This window comes from Astatotilapia calliptera, unplaced genomic scaffold, assembly GCF_900246225.1.
Source record: "Astatotilapia calliptera unplaced genomic scaffold, fAstCal1.2 U_scaffold_1, whole genome shotgun sequence".
Taxonomy (NCBI): domain Eukaryota; kingdom Metazoa; phylum Chordata; class Actinopteri; order Cichliformes; family Cichlidae; genus Astatotilapia; species Astatotilapia calliptera.
This window is the reverse complement of record NW_020535618.1, coordinates 1,668,286-1,685,651: the sequence shown is the minus strand read 5'-3', so window position 1 is coordinate 1,685,651 and position 17,366 is coordinate 1,668,286. Positions and strand designations below refer to the sequence as shown.

Below are 17,366 nucleotides of genomic sequence, written 5' to 3'. Positions count from 1 at the left end.
TTTAGTATTCCCAATTGTTTGAAATGTGGCATTTTAAAGTAATATTTTGTTGTTTTATTTAACAGGTGTCTCCAGTTATTTCTACTTTTCAGATTTTGATGGTTATAGCCATTATAAGCCACTCAGTGATGCACAAATTCCCATTTTAGTTGTAATTTTGCATGTTTTAGATACAAGCATACTTAATTGTTATTCAAATTTACCCATTACAGTACACATAAGATTGAGATTTCATTGCATTAGCTCCAATTGTAGAAAAATTTTGCACTTATCTTCATTTGTTTATCTTTGCTAGTTACAATGATTCGCAAAACAAGTGGCCTCCTGATAGCCAAACTACAATCTTATCAAAGGGAGAGCCCAGCCACTCTTCAGAGGAAACTCATTTCTGCCTCTTGCATCTGCACTCTCACCCTTTCAGTGATTAGCCAGAGCTCGTGACCATAAGTGATGGAACATAGATCAACCTGTGAATCGACAGCTTTATTTCCCTTTAATCTTGCCGAGATGTCATTTCTGGAAGACTTTTTAATGGGAAGGGACACGGGGATTGATAGTTGATGATTAATGAAAATTACAACAGGTAAACCTTCGATATGAAACATGACCACAGAATGTTATAGGCTTTGTTGACTTTAATTTGGCAGGAATTTATATAAATGAAAATACGAAGGTAATCAAAGGTAATGAAAGGCTCCCTCACTCTTTTGTGGCAGTAGACTCATTTGCAATGAATCCACCTGCTTCTTCAAAGGTAATCTTTTCATCTCCCCTTTTTGTTTTCTGCCATGTTTCTTTGGTTTAGCCACTGTTTCTTTCCTTGAGCTCTTCAGTTGAAACATGTTCCGCATAGGCTTGATAATAAACTACTATCATATTACATCCTTATTAGCAGCAGTATTGCTACATACAGGTAATTCAGAATGCAGTCGTCCTTACGCATACATGGAAATTTGACCTTCAGTTTGACCTTCAGTTCAGTACTACCTTTAAATCCATTTAGTATTTCATAATAGATTCTCTGCCTCATCTTCACTGATCTCATCTGGACCCACAACACCAATGTCCTGGTAAAGAAGGTCCAGCAGCAGCGCTTCCTTCATGTCCTGAGGAAGAATAACCTGGACTGGAAGCTGCTGCTGGCCTTCTACCACTCCACAGTGGAGAGCATGCTCTCCTACTGCCTTGTGTTTGGTACGCAGGGGCCACAGCTGAGAAAAGGAAGGCTGTGCAGAGGGTAATAAACACTGTCCAAAGAATCACTGGCTGCCCTATACCAACCCTGGAGGCCATCACCAGATCCTCCTGTCTCAGGAAAACCAGCACCATCACAGGTGACCCCTGCCCTCTGCCCACTGCATATTTGACTCACTGCCCTCCGGACAGTGCCTCAGGTCAGTCAGGTCCCACACCTCCAGACTCACAAACAGCTTCTTCCTCTGGGCCATTTGGACTGTAAACAAACACTATCCCCCCACACCCCACTCCTGCCCACCCACAGTCACTCAGACCACTACCACACAGACTCTATACTTGGACCAAGTCCTTTGCACTACATTTAGGCACTTTGTAACTTGTCCTTTTAATGTGTGTCTTCCTCTTATTTTGTATATATTCCTCTTTTTTGTTATTCATTCCTGTTGTCTAACTATTTATGTGAAGTTATTCTTTTATATGCTATTGTATTCTAAAGCTCTGTGGTTTGGTCCCTCAGTACATTTCTGACTTCTTCAGTTTCTATAACCTGATTAGATTTTGCAGGTCATCAGGTGCAGGTCTGTGAACTGTTTTATTAGAGTTGGATCTAAGTGTGTTCAAAGTGCTTTCAATTACTGTGGTCCTGTTCTTGGGAACAAGCTGCCCACTGACAGACTCAGAACATTTTTTATTCTCACAGTTGCACACTTAATAACAGTGTGTTTGCACATGTGCTTTTCATTGATTTGTGGATTTTTTTTTTTTTTTTTTTACTGTTATAAGCTATGTGGGGGTAGAGCAGGTCCCCTACTTATCGGAAGGTTAGTGGTTTGATTCCTGGCTCCTCCAGTCTGCATGTCAAGTATCCTTGGAAATACTAACGCCAAGTTGCTCTCCGAGTATGAATGTGTGTATGAGTATGAATGTGTGTATGAGTATGAATGTGTGTATGAGTATGAATGTGTGTATGTAGTTAGGAAGCACTAACTAGAAAGAAAGTGCTTGTGTGATAAGGTGAATGTGGCATGTTGTATAGACCTCTTTGAGTACTCCAAGAGAGTAGAAAAGCACTATACAAGAATCAGTCAATTTACATGTTGTAGACCCACATCAGTTGTTTTTATCTTTCATGTTCAGCACACTGAGTTTACATGAAATTAAATGGGCTACATAAATAAAATTCTGTTTTCTGATCATTTTAAGTGGCTAACATTAACATGTGATCATGGGTCAGGTTAATGTCGATGATAGCTGTGTAAAATGAAAATGTTGAATGTGTTCAGCTGCTAGTGAGGTGAGGGGCTGTGCACCTGCCAGTTGTGCATCAGCTGAATGAGGTGAATACGGCACTCCTAGTATCAATACTGCTGAGTATCCAACTAAGTGTTACGGTTTAGAGTCATTATGTCTATATGCTGCCCTCAGTGTTGTTTTCCAAATTTTCATATCAAAAGATATCAGGTGTAGTAAATGTTATCAGTCCTGCCCATCTGTAACAGTAATAGACAGTGTTAAATGAACAAGATAACACAGTTTAATGTGCCTACAAAGTGTCAAGTTTGTCTGTCTGGTTGTACCAGAGAAAGTATCTCAGCAGTTGGAAACAGTGGCTGCCTTCCTTAGCAACCGTATTTGATCAGCACCAGAAGCAAAGCATTTCCTCAAAGAGCCTAAAAATAGTCATCTTTCATAGTTTGCTCTACCTAAGGAAGTATTGAAATATTTCTTGTGTGTGTGCCTGCGTGTACCTTGCAGTTATGTTACTATATTATTATTGTTAGTAGTAGTAATACTAAAGATTGAGTAAGTTCTGCGTTTTCCTTGTTCTACATAAATCTAAATGCAATATTTGAGAGATTTGAACTGTTAATGTGGCAAAGTAAGTCTTTTGTGAGATTGTTATGAATGAAACACTCAATGAGCTAATTCAGAAATAATGGTCCTGAGATTATGTTTGCAGGCTATTACACTTATATTCACTATATTCTGAACCCACAGCCCTGCTCTGCATCAAGAGTAAAGGAAATGAATGGGTGCTTCAAGTTTCTTTGAGGATTTTCGGTTTCCTTAAAGGCTGAGGTTCAGAATGATCTCTGATCGTCCCGGTTATGTTGATAAAAGTTCACAATGAGGTATTTATTTTCTGTGGAAACATAGTGAATTCATCTTGTATTTCACTGCGTGGTAGTTCTCTTTCCACATTTTTCTTTCAGCTTGCAGTCTCTGTTTGTGTTGACCCTAGACTTGTATTTGACGATGAATGATAGAAGAAGAGAAAGACACAGGAAGCACCCTGAAGATAATTAGAGAGAAAGAGGTGAAGAGGATTGATGGAGCAGATTGAAGAAGCTGCTATTAAGTGGGAGCAGATGGGAGCACAGTTTGTCTCTCTTAAATTCAAATTATGGTGACAGGACACTCAAAAAAATGAGGAAATAGAAAATAATGTGTCAATAATCAGATTTAATAAGACATAAAGATGTGAATTTGAACAAAGATTGAGGATAAAAAGGATGTTAATCAGTCTGTCTCTGCTTCTCTGTTGCTTCCTGATCAAACATGCTTCTCTCTCCCTTCGAGGGACGTGTTGTCCTGGCAACCACACACGTGTGAAGTGAAGGCAGGCTTGATGCAAACACACATACACACACAGGCCAGGCTGAGCTCTGGTTGGCTCGCTCAATAATTGATTGTCCCTGAGGGCTTCACACGTGAGCAGAGGACCCGCGTGTCTCCGTGTCCTTTCCTTTTGTTTTCAAGTCACTTCATCAATTTGACCTTTGACCTCCTCACTGCGTGCTGATGATGTGGCTGCAGCCATCAGCCACTGTAAGGGAATTCAGCCTAAAATCAATGAAAGCTGGACGAAGACAGAAGCTCTGCTGCCCGAGGCAAAGCTCCAGCTGGGGGCAGAATGAATCCCATTGGCTGAGATGAACCTTAGGCTGTGTGGGTGTAATCAATATGCTGTATATTACAGTGTGGAAAACAGACGAGTGCTGTCATTTTGACCTCCATGATTTTAAATTGCTCATTTGTATTTAATTTTTTAAAATTACTCATCAGATTTGACAAAAAAAAACAATTTAAGATCCAGATTAAGAGTCTTACAGATTAAACATCTGTTTAACAGATGATGACAAAAACTTCTAAACTGAAACGTGAAAATCTTCCAGAATCCACAAAAAATCAGCACGTCCTTGTTTTTGTATCCGTTTTTGTATCTAATCGTGAGGTTTTCTTTGTTTATTATTTTTATTGTTACCAGCTGACAGCAATCACACCACTTTTTCTCACCAACACATTTACTTGATCTGATGCCTGCAATTTAACCATCAGGTCAAGTATAGGTTAAATGAATTAAAAATAACAGTTCATTTGAAATACCATCACTCTGATTTATCTATTTCATAGTTGTTGTTTTTTTCCACCTAGCATACATTTTAAGAATAGCATTGACCATTTAATTACAGATTGGGAAAGTAAGACATATTTTTAAAAAGCACAAATAGGACAAAAACTAACACATCTGAATAATCTAATTACTAGAAGTAGAACTAACATGTTGCTTTAGCTACACTAAAATAAGGAAATAAAAGAGCAGGCTGAACAGGTCACAGTCCACATTTTAAATATGCACCTCACAGTTATCTACAACAGCTTAAGGAACGCACTTTTAACTCTTTCTTCAGAAACTGGTGAGATCATTGCTGGCCTGCTATCCGGTTGTTCAGTCTGACGTCACTAGCCGTGTCTGGGTCTAAACTCCGCTGCAGGTCCATATATCAAACGATCACTATGGCATTACTGAGAGTTGAAAAACTATCTAAAGTCTTTCATCTTTAATAAAATGATCAGCGTTCTGCTCTACCAGGTGTAACAATTGAGTTTCCAGGCATCCATGAAAACAGAATTTATGACATTTAACGGAGTTAGAAGTTAGCAGGGAGTTAGCTCGCTAGCTTCTATCTAAATACAATATAGCATGTCCTGACTGCGGGGTTTTGGAAACAAATTAAAACGTACAGCTCTGCTATCACTTCCAGCATAAATGAAGACAGAAAACTAAACAGCAGTGACATTTGTAGGGTTACTTCAGTTTGGCTAGCTGGTATATAATGATGTGCTACGTGATTGCTAGCGACACAGCTATGTTAGCATAATATAAACAAGCTAACTTTTTTTCCACTCGATAAAAGTTAACGTGAGTGTTCTCGGTGGTCAGGAACAAATGTAATCGCATGGCAGGATGCTGTAAAAGGACCAAACTTCAGCCAGGAGAACAACTGAGATAATCCATCCATAATACAAGGTTAGTCATTCATATACTGCTGCATGGGCTGGGCTGCAGTTACATCCTAAGGTTTTAAAAACTGAGCTTAAATAAATGATTAGTGGTAATAAAAGCCGAGGGAGGTCAATAGTGATCACTGACTGTTTTAGGAGCTTTTTGAGATCAAATAGAAGAAAATACATAACATTAAACATGTTAACAACACAAAAGCCATATTAAACGCAGACTACTTTAGACCCGGAAGTAGGATTCGTCACGTCATCACTGAACAACCGGATAGAGATTGAAAATGTGACGTCACTCAGGGGTAAAACCGCAAAGAATTCTGGGAACTCGTGGCAAGAGGTACTAGCGCATGCAGGTTTTCAATTGAAATCAGTCACACAGCGATAAAAAGAAACACAAAAAATGGCAAGAAGCTGTTGTATTATTAACTGCAATAGCCGGTCGCATGACAGCCACGGAAAGCCGACGGGTAAAGAGATCGGTTGTTATCGGATTACGTCGTTGAAGAGAAATTGTTCGAGCCATGTTTCCGAAGCAACAAAGAGGCAGAAATGATTTCCACTACTAATTAATTACCGTTGAGCTCAAAGGTCCTATTAATAAACGGTTAAAGAATGTGTATTTATGACGACAATTTGTGAGGTAAACTTATGATACGTACAATAGTCTTTCGTTCTACACGGTGCATTTCAAGGTCCTGCACCCATCTGTCGGTAAACTGTACCTGGGCTTGTTGCAGTGACCTGAAGTTACTAAACTTCACGAGTGTGTGCACTCACTCCAAGAAACGTATGATTATAAATATGAGCGTGGTGAAAGTTGGGCAGCACGCTAACGTATTTTGTCCCTCTGTGTGCTCGTAAGGGTCTGACCCTTTCACTGGTTTGATTTTTTTTCCTCGTATCTTTTCTTTGACTTTTCATCAAGTCTGTCTTTGTACGGACCGGCATTGTTCTCCTTCGTTTTGTACATACCTTTTTTGGGGGGAAAAGAAAAAGCAAGAATTTATTGGAACCGAAGAATGAACGTTTTGCGGTGCTGCAAATGCTTGCATTTGATGCGGTACTTGGATTGTTTTGCCACGAGTTCACCGCATGCAATGCGCGAAAGTCACGTGGTCTGTCAATCTCTATATATGTATCAATATAAATGCTGTATATGTAGTATATTTATTAATTTAAACATATGTAGCCAGTTGGCTAAGGTAGATAGCCGATAACAGTTGCAGAGTAACTTAAAATGGACCAACTTGGTTTGGGGCATCTTATTTTGAAAATCTAATCACTTTACAGAATCTTAAAACATCCAAAGATGAACTGGAGGGTTTTATTTTGAAAAAGTATCACTATAAAGTCCATTATCTACAATAGGAGTGGGCAATCTGGCCTTGAAATTATATCACAATATTTCTAGGAAACACTGATATTGATGTGGAAGAAAACAATGAACAATGCTCGCAGCTGCGACTGAGCTGAATTTATTAGTGCAAATAAAATGGACAGTTTCCATTCTCCTCTTTTAGTGAGCCACTGCTATTAACGACAAGGGATGGGTATCCGGTGCCATGATGGCAACCAGACCGGAAAGCAGCGCACATTTCGGTGCTTTATTTCTGTGCTTTTTTTTTTTCCTGAGATGTCATACACTTTGGATTCCAGCCAATCATTTTACCTTTGCAAGTGTAGTAGGCGGGCCCAGGTACGTACGTTCTTTTAGAGCAGAGCTACAGATTAAAAATGCCCAAGGTGAAGCGGTCAAAGTCTGGCTGTACTTCACAGCAAAAGATGCAAACTCAGCAGCCTGCAACAAGTGCTTTAAGGTGATACTGTGCAAAGGAGGTAACTCCTCGAATCTGATGAAACACCTGGCGACGCATAGCGTTTTTTTTAAAAGCCGAGAAATGCGCCGTATTTGATAGCTTGCTGTGAGACCTCACACTGAGCACATCTACTCCGGGTGTGGTACCTGTTATCGGACCAGGAGTTTGCAACATCCCCCAAGAACCCGAAGAGTAGAGTCCTGGCCCCTAGTCCTGCCAGTGTAGCAGAAATGATGACGGATGATGATGGCAGCAGCAGCCGTTCTTCTCTGCGTGAGTAGCTTAATGTTGTTCGTGTGTAGTTTACGTTGAGTAGGCTAACCACGTTATTACATTAATGCATGTAAGGTGAACTAGCAAACACAGTCGTAGTTACATGCGGCTGTCTTCTTGTTTGATGGCAGATACTCCCATCACCCTGGCCAAAAAGGCTAAAAAGACCAAAGAAAAAGTGGAAAACAGTTAAACATGAGAAGTTTTTGGACAAAGTTAGTGTTTTTTTTTTTCACAAAATTGTGAATCAATTGAAACAAGGCGCCGGCTGCAGCGCCATTACAGTGCCACAGCATAAGTCTAACCTAAGCATAAAAGTCACCTCACTGGTGCTTTTCTCTGGAAATGTTAAAGTATAAAATTACTGAGTAATATTTTAACAATAGCTGAAGTAACTTAACCTTTGAACTGATGAGGTGCTGCACAAAAGTGTTACAGTGTTGTTTTATGTATTTCCAGCTGCTTATAGTTCCATTATGTATCAATTCAATTCAATTTTATTTATACACGCCAAATCGCAACAACGATCATCTCAAGGCACTTTATATTGTAATGTAGATTGTACAACACACAGAGAAAAACCCAAGCAAGCACTTTGGCGACAGTGGGAAGGAAAAACTCCCTTTTAACAGGAAAAAACCTTCGGCAGAACCAGACTCAGGGAGGGGCGGCAGATCATAGTTTCCATCCACCCTTTGTGCTCCAGCGATGCTCATTTGAGCCATTTGTTTTTGTTTGGGTGACACATTACCAGCTGCTAGCATCACCTCCTCACGTGCCCTAGTCACCTCATCATTGTTGGAGGTTAGCTATGTGCTGTATGATATGCAGACTCCTCTTCATCAGGACCATGAAAAGGGGTGGATTTGTGAATTAACTTTTTAAAGTAATGGCCACCGATATTATGTTTTTATAAACAATCAAACGCCCCTTTGCAACCAGAGAAGTTGCTTCCTGCTGACTGTTAGGAAGAATGCAGGTTTGATGCTAAAGTCGTGTCCACCTTTTTTATACAGTCTTTTTTTGTGCCCAGTGGGTTACAGGGGAATACTGGCATTGTGGTATGGCCACCACATTGTACAAGTAGCAATTACTTAGCTATGATGAAGCAAAAAACTTGTGTTTCTATTTTAAGCACTGAGGTGAAGTCTGGTAATTAGGGCCAGGATTAGCCTAATAACTGAGAGTAGGAGGACCATTAGAGCCTGCTCAATTGCTCATTTAAACATAATACAAATGGAGTGTGAATGTATTTTCTTAAAAACTGTCATTTAATGTAAAATATAATGTAAAAATCATTGATTTGTTATAAATTATAGCCTTAAACTGTCCGTTTAATCTAATGTGCAAACACTACCAGTCTCACCAAGCATGACTGAAGATGGTTCAGTCCCATAATCCAGTGTTAAATTTCCACTGAGTAGCATCAGTTACATGACTGACTAAGTGGACGGGTGGATTTTGTTCAAGCTGCCGTGTTTACTCAAATTAAAAGCCTTTAAATTCATGTCATAGATATTTATTTTTTGTGCTGCATTTTGAAATGTTTACCAACTTTTGTTCAAGGTCAGCCTTCTGCCACCAAACTAATTAAACAAAAAAACAAAAAACAAGAAGTTAGGTGTGCATGTTGATTTTTTTTATTTTTTTATTTTTCTCCCGGTGCTCTGACCCAAGGTTCCCTCTTTCAAAATAAACGCCCTGCTTGCCAGCCCCGCTGACATGATGACACACTAGCAATTCTGACAGGGACGGCGCGCTCGGCTCTAAATATATCAGAGTGATCGAAGCGTGCATCTGTGCTTCTGTGTGTGCGTTTGTGTGCAGCTGCAAAAACAACTGGTCGCAGTGATTGCAGACTATTCATCCTCTCAAGCAGGAAAATCGATGCTCAGCAGAAGAGTTACAACCTTGCCAGTTTATTTTTTTCCCACTTATATAAGGCTGCTTCAGCTTTTAACCTCTTCAGAGAGCAGCACTAACATTAACAATCATTTAGAGGGGTTGGAAATTTTCCTGAGTAACACATTTCAGGAAACTGCTGCTAAAAAGTTCAGTCCCCGGTAATCAATAACCACAGTCCTGTGATTGTGGTTATTGCACAATACTCCACTGCTCTGCTCGTTACAGTCCAGTGTGATAAATAATAAATACATGAGGCCAGTTGTCCTTTTGGAAACTGTGACACAGTTGCTGATTTTCCAGAACGGATTTATCAGATCTTTCTGCTTTAGTGCTTGAAAACTGCACTTGTGCTTACAGCAAAAGGTCCAGGTTCACGTTTCTGCAAAGTCTTTCTGCTATAAAAATGAGAGAAAGGGCAGAGATGGGAAGGGAAGCCTTCAGAGTCCTTGTAACAAACCATTTGCACCCCCCTGTTGTACAGGCACGACATCATTCCTGGCATCATTATATTTTATATAAAACTGGAATAATTCACTGACTTCACTGCGGTTTTTCACGCATTGCAAACCCTCTGCTGGGCCTAACCCTTCAGGCCACATGTTTGACACCTTAAAAAAGGTAAAAATTCTGACGTGTTTTTGTAGATTAATCATTTTGAACTGAGTGCACTCGATCTCTGTGGGTCTCGCAGTTGCTTCTAGCTGTGTCCAGCTGACAGGTTAGTTGGCTTTGAAGAGGTACAGATGTACAGGTGAAGTTAGCTCTCTGTCTTCATTCTTGTCTTTGCCGGCTTGTGTGTTTTACTTCTGTGGTTTTTGCTTTTGGCCTACAAATGCTCATTTTTGTAGCATACCCCACCCGTCTCTCTCCTGCTGTATAAAGCTGGTTTGCTGAGGGGGACAGGTCCACTTATCAAAGAAAATGCTGCACTTCACTAAACCTTTTGCCCAGGTGCTTCGCCGCCATATTGCTGTGACAGTTCGACACGTTTCTTTATCACTGTGTTTGAGTTTTAGCACTGTGACATAGATAACACTGCCATCATCAGAAAAAGGTTAAAGTTACTGCCAACTGTCATTATCATCCATCATCTTATAAAAAGTTTGATTGGTCAAACTCAAAATTGGACAAAGACCATTTTATATACATCAAAGGTTTGAAGACACCGTTTTGCAGTTAAGTGCAGTGGATGAACCGATTATATCCGATCGCACATTCTTTTTCCTCTGGATGCTTCTTGTTCATCCCTATTGTTTGCTGTCACATTACAAAGTCATACTCCGCGTCCTCCTGAGCGCTCATGCATACTAATGTGTCACCATCAATCTCTGCTTTACTTCCCTCTCTTTCTTTTGAAAGCTTTCTCTCTCTCATATTTCCAACTCCCAAAAACCCAGTTCAGAGTAATGCTCTGTTGCAGTATGGGTCCTTTTGCTTGGCTTTGTTATTGCCCCATCAATCCTGAGCAGCTCTCTGAAGAGCAACAACAGGGCAGCCCTGCAGGGCTCGAGCACAAAAAGCCCTCTCATATTCTGAATAAAGTCGAGTCAGAGCCGTGTACTGGACGGCTGGCTGGTCAAATGCAGGCTGAGCCGTGCAGATATTTCCTGAAATATAATTTCTGGTAAACACAAAACGTCAGAGGGGAAATACATGGAAATGGATAGAATGGCAGAGAATCAACAACAGTGATATATACATACATATAAATATATTAGGGGTGCAACAATACTCGTATCGATATTGAACTGTTCGATACAGTGCTTTCGGTTCGGTACGCATATGTATCAAACAATGCAAAATTTTAAATTTATTATATCAACTTTTCTTCTGACGATGCTGTCTGTCTTGAGAGCTCAGTGGATCTGCGTTCGACTACTCCGCACTGTCGAGCGCAGATCCACTGAGCACAGCACAAGCTAGCAAGACAGAAGCTAAGCTCGTTGCAACATGGCAAATTGAACCTCCCCCACCCTCATTCAGATCTGGCCTTTGGAATATATGTATATGTATGTATATATCACCACTCCACTCCAGCGTCTCCTTTCATGCCATTTTCAACTTAAATATAAATTAGTGCATATAGAAATAACAGCCTTCTTTTCGCTATAGCGTTCCTGACTTCAGTGTATTTCCCAAAAAATTAAATAATTTCTTTAATTCCAAGGATTTAAAATTTTGAATAAACCAGCCATTTTATACACGTTTCATTTTTTTAATCAGACGATAAACTGAAAGCAGTTTCACGGTCAGGTGAGGCTCGCTCCTTTGTTGTTTAATGACAAATGAAGCAGACATAACATCCAAAGTTGGTTCACTGTTGAATTTTTGTGTTTAACAGCTTTTCACTGTAATTTTAATGTCATTTTTAAATATGAGGCCCAAAGAGGCATCAGTGGAAGAGAAGCAGGACGTCATCGGGCTGAAAAAACATCTTATTAAATTCAATAAAAAACAACTCAAGTGCATGATGACGAAATTGTTTCCATGGTTTTATCTGTTCCAACATTATGGAGGGCATTTTGTCTTAGTCATCCTTTTAATTTAAAAGGGATGGGGCTTGGAACTACTGCCGAGCTCCTCGCCATATCTGTAAGGCTGAGTCCAGGCACGCCTCAGAGGAAGCTCGTTTCTGCTGCTGGTTTCCACACTCTCATTCTTTCTGTCACTGCCCACAGTTTGTTGACACAGGTGAGGGTCAGAAAGTAGATCGACCTGTAAATGGACAGCTTCCCTTTCACACTCAACCATCTCTTTGCCACAGGATCAATACAGAATCCGCAGCACTGCCACTGTTACATCAATCCATCTGTCAATCTCCGTTTCCACTCTGTCCTCATAATTTAGGAGTAATTATTTTGGAAAATATGACAGCTTTTGAACAATTACATAACGTTTAGGATTTGCCGTGTGGTGCAAGCTGCTTCGCAAGCCATCCCTTTCCCTTACACCCGACTGATCTGTTGCCACTGATGAAGGCTTTCTCAATCGGAGGTCCCCAGAAATTTGCACAGAATTTGGTTGGTGGCTTATTGAAAGTTTCATGGAAGGTGTTACTGTGTGCGTCTACCTGTCTGACCTAAATATTTGTACAACAGTGGCATTAAAGTAGCTGTAGATTTGGAAGAAAATATAAAATTGTGTAAAAGAAGTACTTTAGGATCATAAAATACTTTGCTTTGAAACACCACAGATGACCAAAACCTGCTGTATTTATTTAGCCCAGGGCTGTGTTGCTTATTGGAAGACATCTGTTAGTGTGATTGGTGTGAAAGGATTTAGTATTCATTGTACAGCCTGTGAATCGTGACTCGTGCATGCTGACAGGATGAAGAAGCCGCTGTCTGGTGTTAGTATAAATGAATGTGGTATTGGGTTCAGTAGGTCTAAGATACTTGTCTTTCCTTGAAGTTTATCTCTGGTTGTTCTTTCAAATTCGATTTCTTTTAATAAGTCTGGCGGATCTTTGATGTCTCTTTGTCCGCCTGAATGTCTCAGTTCTCGCTGTTTCATCTGGTTTCTCACCTTTTTTCTTTCGCACTTTCCACCACAACTGAGGCTGTGGGTGTAATGTGACATCATTTTTATGAGCTCTATAGTAGCTATGAATGATCCCTTGTTTTAATATTTCTATATGACTAAAGTCATAACGTTAGAGTGAATGTAGGGGAAATATATTTTTAACCGCATTCATTTTATGTGCTCTTCAGCTGTCAAGCAGCCTTTGTAATCACTGGAAAAGTCTAAAATAAAAACACTGAATAAAATGCTTGTTTGCAGTTGTTTCATATGTTTACAACCAGATTGCAGAACAATTCTTCTTTCCTAGTGGTTCATGTCCGCTTAATAGAGGGTCCACTGTTTTGCATGCCTTCCTCCACTTCTTCCTATCCAGAGCATCTTACAGTGTCACAGTCATATCATCTTTGATTTGGTCCATCCAGCACTTTTTGTGGTCTTCCTCATGGCCTTTTGCCACCTGGGTCTAATCGTCGGGCTGTGTCCGAGACAGAGTTCTCATCACAACGGCCAACATGGCTGTACCATCAGACACGCGACTCTTGTATCTTGTCAGTGATCTGCGCCACTCTTCATCATTTCCTGAGAAATCAGTCGAGAGGTAACAGAGTGATGATCGAAGATGTCAAGCTGAGGTGGCCCCGAGACCCAGGCGCCACCTCAACATCTTCATCTCCATGGTGTGGACTTTATCCAAACATTTTATTTTATGCACTTTATGAAACAGTTTTCTGGAATCCATTTTTTGTGCTTTATATACCCACCATCCACCCCAACCTCCTCCTAGAAGTTGATATCTGCATTTCATTATTTAACAGTTAATAAAAGGTTGCTTCTACTGTAAATATAATCAAGTCCCGACTGCAGGCTTTATATAAAAAAATGAATACAGCCACCATCACATCAAACGTTGGCTAACACGTCAGAGCTTCGGCATTTGTATTTTGGCTGGTCGATTGTGTTTGTTTTTGGAGCCAGTAGTGACCATACATGTATGCAGTGCTGCATTATCAGCTGCATTTATAAAGTGCACACGAGCAACACACACAGGAAAAAAGCAAATAAACAAAACGAGGACAGATTAATGGTGCCACTTTTATAGCCTACTCGACAAATTCAAACATAAACAACCTATCTGGAACCACAGTATGCATAATAACCATAAACACTCGGTACACTCAGAATAATTTATTTTGGAAATTAAAGGTGAGATCATTCTTTTAAAATAAAATGCCTCATGAGCTGATGATGACCTTTTTGTAGTCCCAAAGAGACCTATTGTAGCCTATAAGGAGTAGCTGATGACCCAAGAGCACAGACCCATGGTCTCTAAAATCAGTGTCCTTATTTGTAACACCTCTACTTATTAGCTAAAAAATTTACATGGGCTTGATTGTTACTACGATAGCTTTTTAAAAAAAACAATAACAAAAAAACAAATGTATAAATCATATTTGGTTTATAGTGATATGTAAGTAGAACTCAGCTTAGGGGTCACCGACCCCCGGAGCTCATCCATAATGCCGATGCCACACCTGCTACCTGGGCTCATAATTCAGACGCCCTCTACAGAAAAGGACAGAGCAGGCTGTACCTGCTGCGGAGACTCAGGTCTTTTGGAGTGAAAGGCCCACTCCTGAAACCTTCTATGACTCTGTGGTGGCCTCAGCCATTGTTTACAGTGTGGTCTACTGGGGTGGCAGCATCTCTGCTGGGGACAGGAAGAAACTAAACAGGCTGATCCGGAGGGCCAGCATTGTTCTAGGATGCCATTTGGACCCAGTGGAGGTGGTGAGTGAGAGGAGAATGGTGGCTAAGCTGTCGTCCCTGTTGGTCAACATCTCCCACCCCATGCAGGAGACTCTGACAGCACTGAGCAGCTATTTCAGTGGCTGCGGCACCCATGATGTGGGACGGAGAGATTTCCTCCCCACTGCTGTCAGACTCCACAACAAAGACTTCAACTGACCAAACACACACAAATCCACACATGTGTAGCAGCAATAACACTAAGCAATAACACTAAGTGCAATACTCTTTTCTGACATTGTTGTATTATACTCAGTTGTATATAGCATTTGTATTTTATTTTATTCTATTCTATTGTGTACAATTTTGTACAGTATCTTATTCTTATCCTATTCCAGTGTTTTTTCTCATTTTTGCTATGTAACTTTGCACTGTCCGCTTTCTGCTGTGACAAAACAAATTTCTCATGTGTGAGACTAATATTGGTTATCTTATCTTATCTTACTTGATGCTCTGCAGCAGATTAATAAAACAGGCTGTAACTCAAACCAAGGCATATTATTACTCTGATAACGCCATTCAAAATGGTTCACAAAGCACCAACAGCACAAACACAGAGGTCCACGTACATTAGAGTAAATGAAGCCACCCAACAGCACTCGGACACGTCAACTAGAGCAGCAGAGTCCCTAATGTTAATTTTAAGCAGGAGCTCACATCACTTAGACTCACTTCACAAATTACAGCTATATTTGGTTTTAAAAACTCAAAACCTAAAAGCAAAACACAATCCTCCTGGAACTGCAGCTTTTAATACTTGAGCGTTGGCTTCACCTTTCAGCCCTGACTGCTGCTGCTCTCTTTATGGCTGCAAATATCTCACAATAGCGGCCCTACTGATTTAAAAAAAAAAAAAGGGCTTCCAAACTCTTAAATGAAGTGTTGCATTTAGAATCAGAATCAGAATCAGAAAGGGTTTTATTGCCAAATGTTGAGCAGGTTTACAACATTAGGAAATTGCTGCGGTGCTTCAGTGCAAACATACTGTCATAAAAATATAAAAATAAGAATAAGAATTAAAAGTGCTAAGTGGATAGATATATACATGATATATACATGAGTGCAGGTGGTGATCAGTGCCAAACATGGAATGATGCAGTGAACACAGCGTAGGGTCATGTGTTAGTGGTGGGAACAGTCATACGGTTATTGTTCATGTGTCCGACAGCAGAGGGGAAGAAACTGTTCTTATGGCGAGAGGTTCTGGTGCGAATGGACCGGAGCCTCCTGCCTGAGGGGAGCAGGTCAAACAGACTGTGTCCAGGGTGAGAAGGGTCAGCTGAGATCCGAGCTGCACGCCGCAGTGTCCTGGAGGTGTACAGGTCCTGCAGAGATGGGAGTCTGCAGCCAATCACCTTCTCAGCAGAGCGCACAACACGCTGCAGTCTCTGTTTGTCCCTTATATGAAGAGCTTGCAGTAACTTAACAGGGCAAACAGCATGTTTTCTTCTGTGTTAATAAATTAGGTTGTGTTTGACATCATCAAATCTTTATTAATGAAAGGATTGAGTTTATGAGGTGATTTGTGGCCCTGCTGCATTTCCTTGCTCTTCTCCTTTTCCCTCTACCACTGCTGTTAATAATGCATGAGTGTTGGTTGGTGAGGTGCTTGTGTTGTCTGTGAGCTGCTGCAGTGCAGCTGGTCAAGGGCTTTCTGCTGGAATCTGAATGTCGCCTCTTGAGAATTAAATATGTGTCTGCAGAGCAGTGCAACCTGCAAGAATTATAATGCAACACGTGAGGCAATGATCCTCTGCTCCTGCTTTGTTTTTCTTTGCCCCTTCATGTCCTCCAGTCTTCAATTTTTTCATCTCCCTATTCTTTCTATCTCTTCTAATTCACCATGAGGCCCCTGATCCGATCTTTTCCTGTCCTGTCTAGATTACAATCTCTTTAGAATCATTTAGAGAGGTTCTGAGGAAGAGTTTAGATTCAGATAACGGGAATAAACAGTCCTCCAAAGACCTTGCAGGGTGTGTGATCTCCGTCTTTCCGAGGGTTTTCCTGCCCTTGGGTTGAATTTTTTTTAGGGGGTATTCATCCAAAACACACACTTCTTCAAAGCTTTGTGGTTTTCAAAGCGGAGTGATTCATGCTTCTGGTGTTTTTTCCAACATCCTTTTCATGCATTCTATGTGTGTCTCATTCTGCCTTCCTGTTTGGGGTCTGTAGAGAGGGTGGGGTCAGTAGTACAGAATAATAAAAAATAAAAATCAGCCATAATGTTCATTTTCTTGAAGTTGAAGGCCAATCAGAAGAGATAAAATACAGCTATAAAGGAAATATGATTCTTAAAAAGTGTTATTCCTCTGAGAGGAACCAAATAAATTAATAAGCTTCATATCCTGAGAACTGCAGTGTCTTAGTTAATATTATCAGGTTAAAGAACTTATTTAAAATCAGTTTAAAACACCTGGATGAAAAATATGATCTTTCCTGCAAAATATAAATATTAATTTCACCCCATGAATACTGTTTTTCACACATAAAGCTACTTTTGGCTCATTCACTAGGGGTAGCCACCAGGGGTTGCCTTTCATGACA

General features: G+C 40.4%; 1 protein-coding gene across 1 annotated transcript in view; it reads left to right on the top strand.

Moving 5' to 3' along the window:
• The window catches only part of LOC113017186 (endophilin-A1-like), a 52,408-nt gene that overhangs the window by 9,453 nt on the left and 25,589 nt on the right, over positions 1-17,366 (top strand). The window lies entirely within an intron of this gene.